This window comes from Parasteatoda tepidariorum, chromosome 3, assembly GCF_043381705.1.
Source record: "Parasteatoda tepidariorum isolate YZ-2023 chromosome 3, CAS_Ptep_4.0, whole genome shotgun sequence".
Classification (NCBI taxonomy): domain Eukaryota; kingdom Metazoa; phylum Arthropoda; class Arachnida; order Araneae; family Theridiidae; genus Parasteatoda; species Parasteatoda tepidariorum.
The window spans coordinates 2,262,991-2,263,234 of NC_092206.1; positions in this window are offsets into that span (position 1 = coordinate 2,262,991).

Consider the following 244-nt stretch of genomic DNA (forward strand, 5'->3'; position numbering starts at 1 on the left):
TAGCGCACATTATAGGTAGCTGGCACATTTCTGAGGAGTGATTGAATCCCTGGCAGCGGTAGCACAGCTTGGGACCTTTCCTGCCTCTATAGTACTCAAATTTAACCTCAGTTCCGAGAAGTTCAGTAATTTCGAAAATTTTCTCGGAATTGGGAGTGGGGTTAATCTGGAGGTAAAATAGGGGCATAGGAGTCTTTTTGGCACCTTGTCTGGTGAGTTGAGTGAGGCTATGCACCTCAAAGCC